Raw genomic sequence first — 16,814 nt, forward strand, 5'->3', positions numbered from 1 at the left:
ATCCATGCATTTACTCTCTATATGGATCCATGCACTCACCCATCCATGCATTCACTCTCTCTATGGATCCATGCACTTGTCCATCCATGCATTCACTCTATGGATCCATGCACTCGTCCATCTGTGCATTCATTCTCTTTACGGATCCATGCACTCATCTATCCATGCATTCACTCTATGGATCCATGCACTCGTCCATCCATGCATTCACTCTCTCTACAGATCCATGCACTCGTCTATCCATGCATTCACTCTCTGTGGATCCATGAACTCGTCTATCCAGTCTATCCATGCATTCACTCTCTCTATGGATCCATAAACTCGTCCATCCATGCATTCACTCTCTGTGGATCCATGCACTCATCCATCCATGCATTCACTCTCTCTATGGATCCATGCACTCGTCCATCCATGCATTCACTCTATGGATCCATGCACTCCTCCATCCACGCATTCACTCTCTCTACAGATCCATGCACTCATCCATGCATGCATTCACTCTATGGATCCATGCACTCGTCCATCCATGCATTCACTCTCTCTATGGATTCATGCACTTGTCCATCCATGCATTCACTCTATGGATCCATGCACTCGTCCATCCGTGCATTCACTCTCTCTATGGATCCATGCACTTGTCCATCCATGCATTCACTCTATGGATCCATGCACTCGTCCATCCGTGCATTCACTCTCTCTATGGATCCATGCACTTGTCCATCCATGCATTCACTCTATGGATCCATGCACTCGTCCATCCATGCATTCACTCTCTCTATGGATCCATGCACTTGTCCATCCATGCATTCACTCTATGGATCCATGCACTCGTCCATCCGTGCATTCACTCTCTTTACGGATCCATGCACTCATCCATCCATGCATTCACTCTCTGTGGATCCATGCACTCGTCCATCCATGCATTCACTCTCTCTATGGATCCATGCACTTGTCTATCCATGTATTCACTTCCTGTGGATCAATGCATTCATCCATCCCTGCATTCACTCTCTGTGGATCCATGCATTCACCCATCCATGCATTCATCCATTCATGCACACATTCACTTTCTCTATGGATCCATGCATCCATCCATCCATGCATTCACATTCACTTTCTCTACAGATCCATGCATCCGTCCATCCACATATTCACTCTCTCTGTAGGCCCACACCATCTGAGAGTGTTTACCAGACACCATACTCTTTCACCCCAAATACTGTACCATGTGTTTCCCCAAAACAACGTACAGATAACCACAGTACAATGATCAAAATCAGAACATGAGCACTGAGCCGGTACTGTCACCTAATTCTCTGCTGATTCTCCATGCTCTGTCCCCAGACACATTACAAATTCATTGATTAAGCCCTCATATTTAAACTTTACATAAAAATAACACAAGAGGGCCTTCAAGAGCTATGTAATTAGAAATGCTATTATAAATCATGCTTCCATTCTAAGAGGTTTGGGAAACAAATTTCACGCAATTCAAACCCCATATAAAGTTTTTTAAAAGACAAAAGAAAATAAGAAACTAAGTATCATCTTTACTGACAATAAACACACTATAAAAACATGCTAACGAAAAACACAAAAACCATAATCTAGTATTTTTTTAATAGGCTAAAAGGCATTAATGGTGCAAAAGGTGAAAAAATACAAATCAGAATTAGAAAAACTAAAAAACTGAGGTCACAGAACTACAAAATACGTGGGAATAGAAAGAAAAATATTTAAAAAATAAAGATGAAATCAGAAGACACAAAAAAACCAAATAAACACAACAGACAAAAAATACAAAACTTTAAAAAATTTTTTAAAAAGCAATGAAAAGAATTCAAGAGAAGTGATACACACAGAAGACAGACAAGGAAGTGCAAGTACATGTGAACAGCATCCCAAAGAGGAAACTGAGGCAGGAGACACATCAAAATCTCCTAACCAAACTGTAAAAAGCTCTTCCTAAATGAAAATAAAAATAGTTAAAACTAAGTGCAGGTTGGATTTAATTTTCTAACACTTTACTTATGATTGCACATCTGTTTCCTGAGGGTACAGTTACCTATACATTTTTTTTTTTAACAATTCTTGCACAATTTCTACATGACAATATTGCTGAGCTCATCAGACAATCTGGAGAACTTTTGTTATTTCTTCACTCCAGGATGGTTTACAGACCTCACACATCACCCTTCTTTGGGACACGCTGAAACGCACCTGCAGAGGGGATCGCCAGGTGGTGTGAGTGCAGCCCTCTGAATGGGTTTTCAGCCACTCTCACAATTACAGGTCTTTTCAGACTTGTCACATACATTGAGGCAGTTTTGTTGATTTACATCTTTGTAGAAAACTGTTCACTCAGATTTCCAAATTTCTTTGCACAGAGGCTGTAAACAGCAGTCTCTTAGAGTGTTAACAGCTTCCTACATGCAGTGCTATTTTCCTGTTTCCCAAGTTTTAAGGTTTTACACCTTCTCTTTCTTGATCAAAGTGGCTAATAGTTTAAGTATTTTATTGATTCTTTTTCAGAATTTATTGCACCAAGCAATAAGTTTCCATGCTTTACCATATTAACCTCTACTTTTATCTTCATTCATTTTTCCTACTTTGTCTTGAACTGGTTTTAACTCTTTCTCTAATCTTTAGAGTCACATGGCCAGTTCATTCATTGTAAACGTTTCTGGTTTTCCAACATTTTCTTCTGAGAATTGCTTTTGTGACATCCCTCATGTTTGACATGCAATGTTCTCTCATTTTCATTACTTTTTAAACAGTATGCTTTATTTAAAGGCATTCCAAAATTCCCAAGTATATAATGACGTCTGGGTTATTTTTGGCTATCATTTTGTGGTTTTTTTTTTTTCATTTTTACTGTACTTTATGATTTCCGCTTTTGAAAATTAAGATTTTCTATAAAATCGAATACATGGCAGAGATATTTGTGAATGGTCCTGGAGGGACAGAGAAGGTAAAGAAAAAAAGAAAAGAAAAGAAAGCAAAAAAAAAAAAAAAAGAAGAAAAAAGAAGAAGACAAGCGTCCTCTGTGTCCCCTTCCAAAAAGAGAGTGGGTTACAAACGTTCTTCAAATTTCTCGTAAACATACGGACATTCTGGTCCCCTTGATTTGTCAATTGAAATTTCCCATTATGGTACTGAATTAATCCATCTCTTATTCTTAGAATTTCTTCCTACAGGCCGGGCACGGTGGCTCACGCCTGTAATCCCAGCACTTTGGGAGGCCAAGGCGGGCGGATCACGAGGTCAGGAGATCGAGACCATCCTGGCTAACACGGTGAAACTCCGTCTCTACTAAAAAAAAAATACAAAAAATTAGCCGGGCGTGGCGGTAGGCGCCTATAGTCCCAGCTACTCGGGAGGCTGAGGCAGGAGAATGATGTGAACCTGGGAGGCGGAGCTTGCAGTGAGCTGAGATCCGGCCACCGCACGCCAGCCTGGGCGACAGAGCGAGACTCCGTGTCAAAAAAAAAAAAAAAAAAAAGAATTTCTTCCTACATAAATTTCACAGCTATGTAATTATGTACATAAAAGTTCACGATGATCGTATTTTCTTAGAGGATTATAACTTACCAACATGAAGTATCTTTGTCCCATTTAATGCCTTTCATCTTTTTCATGAAAATGTCGTTGCTGGTCTGCTTTCTAGTGGCTAGCATTGCTCAGTGCCCTTCCCATTAACAAATTCTCTGTTTCTGACTCTTTTTTTTTTTTTTTTTTTTGGATGGTCTTGATCCATCCAAAAGATCCAAGCCAGGATGGTCTTGATCTTCTGACCTCGTGATCCGCCCGCCTCAGCCTCCCAAAGCGCTGGGATTACAGGCGTCAGCTACCACACCTGACCTCTGGGTCATTTTTAAGACAATCTGAGGTCTGCCTCTTAGTAGAGAAATCTAACTCTGTATTTGAATTATCGTCTACATAATGTCTTGCCTTATATATTTTCTATGATTTCAAATGTTTTCCCTTCTACTACACCTTTTGGTGAACTGATGAGGTTTTCTTTGTTCTGAAATTTTTCCTGTTCAAGATGTGAAGTCATGCATCCGTCCCTATTCCTCGGGGGGCTCCTATTTACTTATGTATGTTTAGAGACGGGGTCTCGCTCTGTCACCTGGGCTGGAGTGCAGAGGCACAGTCATGGCTTGCTACACCTCAAACTCCGAGACTCAAGCGATAATCCCACCTCAGCCTCTGGAGGAGCTGGGACCACATGCATGCACCACCACACCCAGCTAACTTGTAAATTTTCTGTAGAGCCAGGGTTCCTTGTAAATCATTTACAGTCGTTCCTTGTAAATCATTAATCCATTTAAGCCTTCATTTCTACACTATGGAGGAGACTAGCATCTATAAATTCCCCCTGAAAAAAAAAAAACAAAACCCTGAAGTTTAGTAAGCTTTCATTTTTCTCCTTCTCATCATTATATATAGATACATATACTTGAGATTTTGATTTCAAATAGTATTTTAATTTGCATACCAATATACACCAACAGTGATTTAGACTAGTACGTGTTACTCTGGATACTTTCCTCACCATTATTTGTGGAATCAAAACTTGTTTTCTTTCATAGATAGTTGTCTTTTTCTTAGTTTTGTCAGGGTATTAGGGATAAGGCTGGTAACCTCTGAGTCCTTCACTATCTGAAGGCACTTTTCCTTTGCCCTTCAATTTGAATTCTAGTCTGTCTGTGTCTACAATTCCAGGTTTGAAATCATTTTCCCGAGTATTTTGAAGATACTGTTCCAATTAAATCTAGAGTACAATTTCTCATTGAGAAGCCTGATGCCAATCACCAGCCAGAGCTTTGCAGAGGCTGACTATTGCCTCCCGTCTCCTCCTGCAGAGCCCCTGTGGAGTCTCTGCTGTCCACAGTATCTGGAACTCCGAACTCGGTCCTCACAGGTCCTGGCAGCCGTGTTTTCCCCATGCCCACTCAACACTGGTCAGTCCTGTGATGCGCTCTGTGCTCGGGGAGATGATCTTCTAGGATGTCTCCATTGTCTTCCCCTCAATCTTCTCTCTTTCCTGGTCCTCAGACTCCTGTTAAACAGAATATGGAGCTTCTCAGTATCGCACTCAGCCTCAGCTTTTCCTCTCGCTCTCCTCGCCCGTCAGTCCTGGAGCTCTGCATCAGCGAGTCTTGGACTCGCTGGTCCTCAGTCTGCGCTCGGGAATAGCTCTCGGTCTTTGACGTCTGAGTGCAGTAACAGCTCTGGGTCTGCGTTCTCAATAGTCCGTGGCTATTCACTCTTCATGCTGCCCGTTCTGTGAGTCCTGCCTTCCTGGCTGTGCCATTTTGACCGTCCACTCTTCAAGGCCTTTGGTGCTCCCTTTGAAGGAGCCGTGTGTCTGACCTAGTCTCCATCCTGAAGGCGGCCCCATGTCTTCTTTCTGCCGTGCTCACTGCTGCTTTCTCCTGCTGCCAGTTTCCCTCCAGCGTGCTGTGGTTCCCAGCTTGTCGGCAGTTTTGCTCTGGAGAGGCTTGGTTTGCTCATCCTGGATGCTGTTCCTGTCTGCTTTCGTCAGCCTCGGGTACTGCAGCGGGGAGAGGGAGGGGTGTCTTTGGACTGCATGTGACAATCTTTAGTCTCCTGGAATTGGCTCCCTGTCCCTCTCTGGAGTTGGTTGCTGGCCCCAGCACACCTTCTGACTGCCTGGGCCCAAAGTCGGGGGGTTTGAGGGGGATACCTGACTCTGCTCCTCTGAGTTAGTGCTGCCAGCCAACCCTCTCCAACTCCCTGAGTCCACTAATCTGAGCTGAGCGTCCTAACTTCCACTCTTCTCTGCCTGTCTTCTGTGGTGTTTTGATTCCACAAACATTGCCTATTTCTATCTCTCTTTTTTTTTTTTTTGAGATGGAGTTTCGCTCTGTCACCCAGGCTGGAGTGCAGTGGACGGATCTCAGCTCACTGCAAGCTCCGCCTTTCGGGTTCACACCATTCTCCTGCCTCAGCCTCCCGAGTAGCTGGGACTACAGGCGCCGCCACCTCGCCCGGCTAGTTTTTTGTATTTTTTTAGTAGAGACGGGGTTTCACCGGGTTAGCCAGGATGGTCTCGATCTCCTGACCTTGTGATCCGCCCATCTCAGCCTCCCAAAGTGCTGGGATTACAGGCTTGAGCCACCGCACCTGGCCGCCTGTTTCTATCTCTTAATAATCAATCAAGACATCTGGTCCTCTGACTGCAGTCATCCCTGTCTCCTAGAACATCATGAATTTCTGTTGTTGCTGGTGTTTTAAAATTTCTGTCTTTTCTAGAGATTCTGGTTCAGGGTGTCAGTAGATTACTGTTCTCTGGTGACCATCCTGTTACAATCACCAGAAGACCAACTTGTGCTGTCTTTTTTAAAAAAGAAAACTCTACTTAGGTTTTCTTTCCACACACAATAGATAAGCTAACCTCTTATCCCAGAGGGGCTTCCTGGGAGGGCCCCCACCTTCTCTGCACCTTCATCACTGCCAGACGCTGGCATCGGTGGGCCAGCTGGACCCTCCACTGAGCCCGCCCCTCCTGGCATCCCAAGGCTGCCCCAGCGGTTCTCCTGCCCTTGCTGCAGCTCTGTGGGTTGCTGCAACCGGCACAGAAACAAGCAACTGTTTCTCCCACTTTCAAATAAAGGCTGGAAACATAATTTTTAAAGTTCTGGTTGGTAAGATTAACCTCAACACAGTAGTCTGGAGCCCCGGGCCTGGCCTCCAACTGCTTCACAGCCTGGCGCTGGGAAGGGTGGCCCTGCAGTGGCCTGGGCCAGGTAGGCTTGGAGTCAGCTTGCCTGAGGTCCCAGCACAGAGAAGACGGGAGAAGCAGGACTCACACCCAAGCGACTGAAGCAAGGAAAGGAAAGGCTGTCAGCCTGAGGGCGGGCACTGCCCTAGGATGGGGACTGGGCATGAGGCTCCTGAGTGCAGCCCAGGGCTGGAAATGAACTGCATCCTCGCTTTCAGGAGCAGGACCTAACTATGTAGTTGCTTTATGTTTATTTAAGCCTTACCCTGCAATTTCTCTGTTGTCTGTAATTACCCTGAGCCACAACCTAACACTTGCTGTGCAGTTAGTCAAGCGGTTGACAGTTACCAAGGAAACCAAGTAGTACTATTCTCTAAGTTGAAGAGGTAGTTGTATTTTAAAAATTTTTCTTAGTTGTATTCTACTTTGATAGAGATTGACTTATGATTGCCACCAACTGGAAAAAGAAAGTTGTTGGCGGCCACATGCCTTCCGGCTGTTGCACACCTCCCTCCCGAGCTTCTCTCCTTCCCTAGCCCAGATCATGCCACGAGACGATTGTCTCCTCTCTGCCTTCGTATCTGGCTCCCCGCTTGCTTCCTTGTCCTTGCTTGACAAAAGTCACACCCTATTAAAGTCTCACTCTCTGCCAATTCCGTGCCTAGCCTCTGGAGCTGCACACAACTGGAGGAGAACACAAACGGTTCGGTGTATGCCAGACCAGACCACAGGAAGGCCACACACACCAGTGACAACACCCACTTCCTGGCCTGGCCATGCTCCCAGCCTTCCAAATTCTACTGCACGCACCTGACACTGAACCATATGAAACTGCCTTTTATCGTACGTCAAAAACATATAAATATGCATATCTCATACCGATTCCTGTCTTCAAACCTCCCCCTTCCCATGCTGGGCTGACAACCAACACAGCCTTGTTGTGAGGGGCTTCCTGGGATGGACCCCACCATCTCTGCACCTTCACCACTCCAAGATGCTGGCCTCGGTGGGTTGGCCAGCCCCTCTACTGAGCCTACCCCCGTCTGGGCATCCCAAGGCTGCCCCAGTGGTTCTCCTGCCCTTGGGAGAGCTCTGCTGGTTGCTGTGACCTGCACAGAAACAACCTACTGTTTCTTCCACTATTTCTTCCAAGTAAAACTGTGGCTTCCTTTTCCCCTACTACTCTCTTTTCCTTTGTAGTAAAACTCTTCAAAACTCCACCTTGCTGCCCCAGCCCTTCTGCTGTCCTTCTCCGTCTCCAGAGCACCCCGCTTTTGCTTTTGTTGCCTGCCAAGTCTAAAACTGCTCAAGACCCCCAAGGACCTGTGTGAGCACTGGTGTCTCATTCCTGGCTCTCCCCTTACCCGACCTGTCCCCAGGATTGAGACTCTCTGTCCTCTGTGATGAGGCAATGCCCTCAGCTTTTGTGTCTCCTGGGTCCCTCGCTGGTCCCTTAGGCTCAGACTCTGCTTGTTCCTCTGGTGCATCCCGGCCTGCCAAGGGAGGGGTGCCCCAGGCCTCGGTCCTCGCTCCTCTTCTCTCCGCAGACGGCCCCTGGACCACCCATGCCGTTTCCTAGCATAAAACATCATGGAGGGACCAATCAGGCACAAGTCCACCTCTCCTGAGTCTCTCTATCCAACTGTGTGCTCACTGCTCTGCCTGAATGGCACGGCGCCTCACCTTGGCTGCCTTCGTCACAAGTGCTGGACACAACTCCGTCCCTCCTGCCAATCGGGCCTAGAGCCCCTCAGTCACCTCAACTCCCTCGTCCCACAGGTCACTTCCACTCCGTTTGAAGGTCCTACCTGCAAACTGATCCCGAATCTGACCCTCTCATGGTGTCCTTGGGACCACCTCTCACCTGGGTCGAGGTAGAGCCTCCTCGCTGGTCTCTGCTTCCCCGCTGGATCCCCTGAGAGACTATTCTTTTTTGTTTTTTTTTGTTTTTTTTGAGACGGAGTCTTGCTCAGTCACCCAGGCTGGAGTGCAGTGGCCGGATCTCAGCTCACTGCAAGCTCTGCCTCCCGGGTTCACGCCATTCTCCTGCCTCAGTCTCCCGAGTAGCTGGGACTACAGGCACCTGCTACCACACTCGGCTACATTTTTTGTATTTTTAGTAGAGACAGGGTTTCACTGTGTTAGCCAGGATGGTCTTGATCTCCTGACCTCGTGATCTACCTGTGTTGGCCTCCCAAAGTGCTGGGATTAGGCATGAGCCACCGCACCTGGCCGACAGACTACTCTTTACCCAGACACCAGAGCAATTTGGCGAGAACCTAACTCGGCTCAGGTCCCTCCCCTGCTCAAGACAAGAAGCAATGGCTCCCACTCAGAGCAAAAGCTCTTAGGACGCCAGGGGGCCACAAATGACCTGCTCTTCACCTCCTGGAACTCATCCCCTGAAGCTCTTCTCTTCCTTACTCGCTCTACTCCGGCCACACTGGCCCCGGGTTGTTCTCCACCTTAAAGCCTTCATGCTGGGGGCTCCTCTGCCCAGACTGCTCCTCATCCATGGCTCACACCCTCATCTTTCCTTTAACATCACCTTCTCAATGAGGCCAACCCTGACGGCCCTATTGAACACTGGCAACCCCCAACTGCATGTATGCATGCACACACGTGTACACATACACACATGAAAAGACACGATCACAAACACATATGCACACACTCGTGCACTCATAGGCACACAAGCACACGTACACATGCACCCACTCATGCACACATGCACAACTCACATGCACACACCCTCGCACACATGCAGGTACACTACGTGCACAATCACACACGTGCATGCACTCACACACACACGTGCACACACTACGTATGCACAAACATGCGTGCACACTTGCATGTGCAGACACATGCACCCGCACGTGTGCACACACTCACTCACTCCTGGCCTCTGCTTTGTGCCCCATCCTTGATCTGCTGAGCATGCCATCTCCTTTTCTCAGGTATGAAGCACACACAGGACGGCCAGCTCTGGGGACACAGCCATTTGTGTGCGCTCACTGAGAATGTGTTCCAAGCCTAGGACAGAGCCGGGCACAGAGCATGTATTTAGTTACCGTTGGCTGAATAAGTCTGTTGGATCTGGAAAGCAATTCAATTCTTCCGACCTCATTTAGAATTATTCCTAAAACCATTTCTAACTGAAACGTGTCATTAGCTCCACTGTGTTTCTAACCTGAGGAGAACTGCCCTGTGACTGGCGAGTCATTCACATTCTGCAGAGATGAAAAGTTTACAGTCACCACATACTCCAGATCATGTTGTTTAAGAAATACACCTTTTTCTCATTCCACTACAAATTACCCTGTAAAAGGAAATAGACAAGAAGCAGGTCAGCATGAGAGGCTGTTAGCATCGCCTCTGCAGGGGCCCTCATGGCAGCCCATAGTGAGTGAGGTCAGTGGGAGTAGGTGCAGTTCAGGGTTAAGAACCTCGAGAGAACGGTCAAGCAAAGGGAGCAACCGGAAGTCAGGATCGGCCCCATGGGGTGGGAAAAAAGGGGGCGGGGTGTGGGCTGAGGTAGGTCAGCCGACAGCACTGAGGTCAGGGACAGGCAGGCATGGGGGCGAAGCTGGGAAGGGCAGGCAGGGTCACAGGTGAGCCATCATCTGGAACAGGACGGGGCCGGGCAGGCAGGTCACCAGCAGGGGTAGACGAGAGTACCTGGGAGTGTCTCCTTCTCCCGGCCTGGGGCCGCCTGTCCTGCCAGCCCACCTGCTCCCCGAGGGTGAGACACTGTCCATCTACCAAAAAGCAAGGGAGAAGCGTCACGTTACCTGACGAACTTGGCAGGGCCGATGCCAGGCACACCGCCCACACCTCGCGTGATCCTCCCCACCCCTCACCCGTTTGACTGTGGGGGGTTCACGGGACACCTTGTTACTTGAATTCAGTACTGCATCCTCCAGCAATGGTCAGACACGATTCTACAGGTCACAGCAGGTCACGGTAAGGAGACACCAGCTATTCCTGGCTAAGCCCTCCTGTCAACTCCTGACAACTGGTGCCCACCCTGCAACTGTAGGTGCCCCCACCTTCCCCCGTAGGTCTCCCCACTCTCTCCCCGCCTTTGCTATAGTCTGCTAAAAAGTTACCCTTTACGTGCAGGTAGCATTACCTGAGCTATACCGCAAAGCCTCATCTCTAGCAAAGCTTTCAGCTTTTCCTGTTGCAACAGTCCACATCCTCAGTTATAGCAGAAATACATTTTTAAAAATCTAGTAACACATTTGTGAAGCGTCCAAGGTGCCTGGCATGCTGCAGACCCCAACCAAACTCTACCATCTAATGGAGGCAAGTGATGGAGATGCAAGGCCCTACCCTGTGGACAGCCATTAGCCCTAGCCTGGGATGTCCCCCACTGCTGTGTGGACAGGAATGCCAGTGCCCACCAGTGCCCAAGCAGGGGGACTCACTTTGTTCCCTGGAGGCCCCTCTATAGAATTTAGGCAGCAAGGAAACACTTCCAAAAAATTCGGATGAGGCCAGGCAGAGTGGCTCACACCTGTGATCCCAGCACTGTGGGGGGCCAGGGCAGAAGGATCACTTGAGTCATGGCTGGTCTAGAATTTGAGACCAGCACAAGCAACAGAGGGAGACCTAGTCTCCATTTAAAAAAAAAAATAGCCAGGTGTGGTGACACGCACCTGTAGTCCCAGCTACTCGGGAGGCTGGGGTGAAAGGATCACTTGGGCCCAGGAGGTTGAGGCTGCAGCGAGCTATGATCGCGTCATTGCACTCCAGCCTGGGCAACAGAGCAAGACCCTGTCTCAAACAAAACGAAACTCAGATGAAACGCCAAGATCCAGCTGTTATCCTAATGAATTACATTCCAGAAACAGGCACTGATTATGAACACATGCAAAATCTTAAAAAGGAGGCAAAACTATTTTCAAGCATTTTATGATTTCCAAGAACATTCAGGTTTATTACAATATACCTAGTATTTACCAGATTAAAATGCAGGCACTATTATCATGATTTTTGTAGATGAGGATCAGGGTCAGAGAAGGAAGCAGTTGGGATGGATCAACAGCTGGAAATCCTTTGTGCAGAGTTGCAGCACAGGCCCTTTCCATCCCAGCAGGCTGCATGCCACTAGGGGACCCATGGACTCTCGTGGAAGGAGGCAGGAGACAGGTTCTAACAATTCCTTCAGAGGGTGTGGGTGAATTCAGGACACATTGCTATTTAGAGCATTTTAATGACTATTATTCTGTGTTCCTAGGAGCAATCATGGTACCAGAACATTCCTGCTCTGCAGGCACCCCCAAGTTGCGGGTGAATTACTTCACATCATGTCTCAGGTTTCCCAATTATTAAACAACAGGAACATACCATGAGTTGGAATGAACGTAGCAATATATGTAAATTCTCTTATTAACAATAATAACTCTCAAAATTCTTTGTGGCTTAGGTGGTTTTCGTAACTCTTCAAAATGATACTTAAGGCCTATAATCCCAGCACTTTGGGAGGCCAAAGTGGGCAGATCACCTGAGATCAGGAGTTCAAGACCAGCAACGTGATGAAACCCCGTCTCTACTAAAAATACAAAAATTAGCCGGGCATGTTGGTGGGCGCCTGTAGTCCCAGCTACTCAGGAGGCTGAGGCAGAAGAATCGCTTGAACCCAGGAGGCGGAGGCTGCAGTGAGCTGAGATTGTGCCATTGCACTCCAGCCTGGGTGACAAGAGCAAAACTCCATTTCCCAAAAAAAAAAAAAAAAAGATACTTAAATATAAGGAGTAAAAATGTCAACAATGGAAAACAAGACTCTCTCCTGTTATGCAGAGCTCACTGTCACTATTAACATTCCCTGGTGGTCCATTCAGGAATTTTCTACACAGGTAGGAGCAAAATGTTCATGCCTGGCATGTTATTCTTTACAATCAAAACACCTTAAAATTTTTTTGAATCAGCACATTCAGAGCTACCTTGGCACAAAAAGTGAAATATTGTACACTTTTTATTTCGGAGATGTTAGCCTGAATCTTCTCCACACTGGACTCTGCAAATTACATCCCCATCAAGGTAGACAAGGGGCTCTTTCACACCACTGCTTACACTATTCACTCTCCAATGTTTTAGCCTTTGACAAACTGAAAAGAAAAAATGTTACCTCATCATTTTAATGTTTTAAAACTATAAAACTGCAACCATTTTTAGTGAGTCTGAGTTCTTCTCTATGCTCACTGAACTTCGTGCTTTGTGTGTGTGAAGTCCTGCTCACGGCCTGGTCCGGGAAGCAGAATAACTGATGGCTCCCCAAGGGGGAGGAGGAAACCGCCATCTTCACACCCTCGCCACTGCTGGAGGGAGTAGGTTATCCAGCTGGTTTTGGTTCTTTTACTGGTAATCACTGAACGATGTCCTGAAACCCCTACTTGCTCATTAGTTGGCCCCAAGAGCACAAGGCTATCTTTCCGACCCTGGCCTCTGCAGCTGAGGCCGTGCACTGACCTCCTCCATCACCATGGCTACCTTGTGAAGCTTGCAACGTTAAAACCCTGTCCCCACCCTGACTTCTCACTCCACTGTGCACTGTGCCTCTGGGAGGCCACTGCCACTCTCTGTGACCTTCCCCCATTCTCCATTCCTCTTTTGGCATCTGGTTCTATCTCCAGGAGCTCTTTCAACAATGCTTGTGAGAATCACTTTTCCCAAGTTCTTATAGGTTGAAAATGTACTATTGAGAATATCATTTCTTTCTCTAAAGATTTTTGTATACTTTGCTACACTTTTTTCTACCATGAAAATTGTGGCAAAAACAACTCCGACCAGCCTGATCATCCCTTATACATAACACAGACATCAACAGAAAAACAGCTGAAAACCAAGGAAAGCCCTTCATGAAAGAGGAGCTCCAAAAGGCCAATCGCACATGGAAAGATGCTCAGCCTCATTAGTGACGGATTGCAAATTAAGATTTACAAATTAAAAGCAAAACCATATTGCTGAAATTTTACTCCATATAGTTTATTTAATATATTTTTGGGCAAAAATGTCATTATCTGGGCAAGAAAGGCAGAAGATGCTGCTGTCCAAAACTTGGTATGGCTTTTGAAGAGCAATTATGGAGGAAAGTGGTTGCCTGAACGGCCATCATATGAGATCAGTCTGTATTTTACTAGTGGGAGTACAAACTAGAAGAGAAAGCCAGAATGGCATCAGTCAGCAAAGCTGAAGCTCCACATAGCCTGCGACACAGCAGTTCCGCTCAGCGACACGCGTCACAGAGAAGTGTGTGCTGCGCCCACCACGAGCTTGTGCCAGATGCTGGCTGGGCTCCTCGGAGAGCAATGGACCATTTTAAAATCTGGTTGCTTTTAAGATTTTTTTTGTCTTTGGTTTGCAACAAATAATGATATGCCCAGATGTGAAAAGTTTGCTTTGCTTGTTTGCTTGCTTTTTTTAGTTGTCCTTTCAGGGTAGGCTGTTTCATGAATTTGAATATAAATGTCTTTTGATGCTTTAGGAAAATCACCGGTCTTTATCTCTTCAAATATTTTTCTGATCCCCTGCTTCCTAGGATGTTCATTACATGACACTTGACCACTGACTCCATCCTATAGGCCTCTTGCACTCTACCTTGAATGACTCCATCCTTTTTTCTGTTGTGCTTCAACACGGCCTGACTGCACTGAACTGCCTCCCAACGCACTGCGCCTGTTTTCTGCTGTGTTCAGTCTTCTGTTAGACACGTCCAGTAAATTATTAATTTCAGCTCCTATATTTTTCAATTCTAAAATGTCCATTTCTTTTTATAGATTATTGCACTTGAAATTCTCCATCTTTTCATACATTTTTCTGTCTATTTCTCTTTTTAAAAAAACATACTAATCTTAGTTATTTCAAAGTTCTTATCTGGTAATGCAATTACATAAATCATCTCTGGGTCTATGTGTCATGTTTTTATCTCTTGTCTTTCACTTACTGTTCTTGTTTTAGCATGCTTCAAATTTTTTTACTGAGTAGTGAACATCATGGTTAAAAAATAATTGAGACTATGGACAATGTTATCTTGCTCCAAAAAGGAATGCTGCTTTCTTTTGGGGGAAAAAAAATCAGCTTTGAGATATACAATGGAATACTGAATGAACTACTGATACATATAATGGCATTGAGGAATCTTGAGAGTTATGATGAGTAAGAATAGCCAGACCAAAAATCCTAAGTATATATATTGTGCATTTCCATTTATAAAAACTTTCAGTGAAAGTAAATTCTGTAGCATCAGAAGGCAAGAAAGTGGTTGCCAGGGAACTGACATATAATAAAATGTACATATTGTAAATATGCAAATTGAAATGTTTTAACATATGTACACACCTTCATTCAGTATTCCATTATATAGATGTACAACAATTTGTATAGCCATTCATGTATGGATGGACATTTGCAATATGAACAAATTGCTACAAATGTTCCTGTTCAAAGTTGTATGGAAATATGCTTTCATTACTTTTGGGTAAATACGTTATAGTGGGATGTTGGTAGGTACATATTTAATAAGCTCTTGGTTTGATTGCCAAAATGTTTCCAAAGTAACTGTACCATTCCCCATTCCCACCAACAGTATATGAAAGATGCTTCCCATCCTTGCCCATACTTAGTATGATCAGTTACACCAAGTGGCTTTTCACCGTGGTTCTCATTCACATTTCCTTGAAGACAATGATGCTGAGCATCTGTTCATGTACTTATGCGCCAGTCACATGTCTTTCTTTGTGAAATGGATTTTCAAATCTTTCAGTCATTTTTATTTGTTCTTTATTTCCTTAGTACTGCATTTTAAGAGTTCTTTACACATTTGAGATACATTAGTTATGTGATTTGCAAACGTTTTTCCTGGTCTGTGGCTTATTTTTCCATTCTCTTATCCATGTAAGAGAATGTAGTGAATTTTTATAATATTATGTTGAGCCTGATAATCCATTTTGAATATAGGTTGGACTTTCTCATACCAGGAGCACGGCTTGGTCATCCTTGACAAACTTTCCAGTTCTCTACCTCCTCCCAGGTCCTCAAGGTGATTGATCAGATATCTGCCTCACACCATAGCCTCCTGGTGATCACCTTCCTGTGGGACAGCTAGACACAACCTAGTTGATTCCCCCACTTACCCCCACAGCCCAAATGACTGCCCAGATATACCCCACTGACACCTTCTCAGTCAGTGTGATCCCACGGACCTTGTGGCTGCTTGATCGAAACCCACCAACTAAAATTCCCTGCAGGAGAAACCAGCTTGAGTAATGTCCTAGACTCCAATAAAACTGTTGGCCCATCAGTCCCTGGCTCTGTCTCTCTCTCTTGCTCCCCACCTGCTGGTTGAATGCACGTGTCCCACATGGCTTCCCCCTGCCTACTGGCCCTGCATGGCTGTCTTATTCTCTCTGGCATCATATTACACAATACAAATGCTTCCATTGCTCCATGCTCTGCTGTGCTGTCTGCTGTGTGTTTCACCTGAGCCACATACCCAGACCCAACTCTCCTGTCCTGATCAGGCCTCTCCTAGAGAGTGGCTACCCTGGTAAGAATAAACTAAACACAGTCAAACAAGGGCCGCAAGGACATCAGCCAGTATAAACAAGTTGTGTGTGAAAGGGACACCTCATCACAGGTTGGACCAGATGCCTAAGTAGGCATTAGACCACCTGCCAGGATCAAGAAGAACCCCATTAAAGCACACTGTAAACATTTATGATCCTGGAGCCCCATCAGATCATTGCTAGAATGTATCACCTCTTTCCAGAGAGAGACTTCAATACCAAATCAGAGGGAAAAAATCACAACACTGTATCTTGAAGAGCAGAAAATTTTTAATTTTATGAAGTCCAATTTATAAATTTGTATATTTTAGGAATAATGCTTTTAAAGTCATAACTAGGAAAACATTGCCTAATGCAAGATCATATGGTCATAAAGAATGCCTCATCTTTTCTCCAAGAAATTATATATTTTTGAGTTTTAGAGATCGAGATTCCTGATCTACTGTAATTTTTATAAATGATAAGAAGTATAGGATTTTTTTTTCACCTGG

At 45.6% G+C, this 16,814-nt stretch overlaps 1 protein-coding gene and 1 long non-coding RNA gene across 15 annotated transcripts in view; both read right to left on the minus strand.

The window, feature by feature from the left end:
- The window catches only part of PCBP3 (poly(rC) binding protein 3), a 286,185-nt gene that overhangs the window by 131,521 nt on the left and 137,850 nt on the right, over positions 1-16,814 (minus strand). The gene's annotated exons all lie outside the window — the stretch shown is intronic.
- LOC144339582 (uncharacterized) overlaps positions 4,605-16,814 on the minus strand; it is a 150,060-nt gene continuing 137,850 nt past the window's right edge. Inside the window, exons 5-9 of the long non-coding RNA XR_013414755.1 lie at positions 10,433-10,512; positions 9,945-9,984; positions 9,651-9,787; positions 8,116-8,326; positions 4,605-5,560 (exon numbers count right to left, since the gene is read on the minus strand). This is a non-coding gene — a long non-coding RNA (uncharacterized LOC144339582). The remainder of the gene's footprint in view (positions 5,561-8,115; positions 8,327-9,650; positions 9,788-9,944; positions 9,985-10,432; positions 10,513-16,814) is intronic.

Source organism: Macaca mulatta, chromosome 3, assembly GCF_049350105.2.
Source record: "Macaca mulatta isolate MMU2019108-1 chromosome 3, T2T-MMU8v2.0, whole genome shotgun sequence".
NCBI lineage: Eukaryota > Metazoa > Chordata > Mammalia > Primates > Cercopithecidae > Macaca > Macaca mulatta.